The sequence below is a fragment of the Chrysochloris asiatica genome, unplaced genomic scaffold (genome assembly GCF_000296735.1).
Source record: "Chrysochloris asiatica unplaced genomic scaffold, ChrAsi1.0 scaffold00648, whole genome shotgun sequence".
Classification (NCBI taxonomy): Eukaryota; Metazoa; Chordata; class Mammalia; order Afrosoricida; family Chrysochloridae; genus Chrysochloris; species Chrysochloris asiatica.
The window spans coordinates 116,613-117,447 of record NW_006409166.1 but is presented as its reverse complement, the minus strand read 5'-3'; positions in this window follow the sequence as shown (position 1 = coordinate 117,447).

Below are 835 nucleotides of genomic sequence, written 5' to 3'. Positions count from 1 at the left end.
TGTGACTACTGTGGCCATGTAGTAAATTTTGAAATCAGGAAGTGAGAGGCCACCGACTTTGTTCTTCTTGTTAAGCAATGCTTTCCTTGTCCGAGGTCTCTTTCCCTTCCATATAAAGTTCGTGATAGTTTTTTTCCATCTCTTTAAAGAATATTGTTGGAATCTGGATTGGGCTTGCATTATATCTGTAGACCACTTTCAGTAATATTGACATTTTCACAATGTTAAGTCTACCTATCTGTAAGTATGGTATATTCTTCCATTTTTGTAAATCTCTTTTGGTTTCTTGAAATAGTTGTTTGTAGTTTTCATTGTAAAGCTCTTTTGTTTCTCTCGTTAGTATTTCATCATTTGGGTGCTATTGTAAATGGTATTGTTTTCTTAATTTCCTTTTCAGAACTGTCTTTATTAGTATAGAGGAATCCAACTACTTTTGTCTGAATCTTCAAATGAGTTCCAGTAGTTTTTTTTGCTTAGTCTTTGGGATTTTCAATATATAGGATAATATCATCTGCAAATGGAGTCCTGGTGTGGCACTGTGGGTTAATGCGCTAGACTGTAAAGTTGCTTTGAAACACAAGGTTGGTGGGTCAAGCTCACTAGCTGCTCCTAAGAAATCCTATATAAGGTTGCTATGGGTCAGAACTGACTCTATGGCACTTAACAACAACAACATTATCATTTGCAAATAGAGCGAATTGTACTTCTTTGCCAATTTCGATGACTTTAATTTCCCTTTCTTGCCTTATAGCTCTTCCAACACAATATTGAATAGAAGAGGTGATAAAGGGTATCCTTGTCTGGTTCCTGTTTGCATTTTCTCTCCATTGAGAAT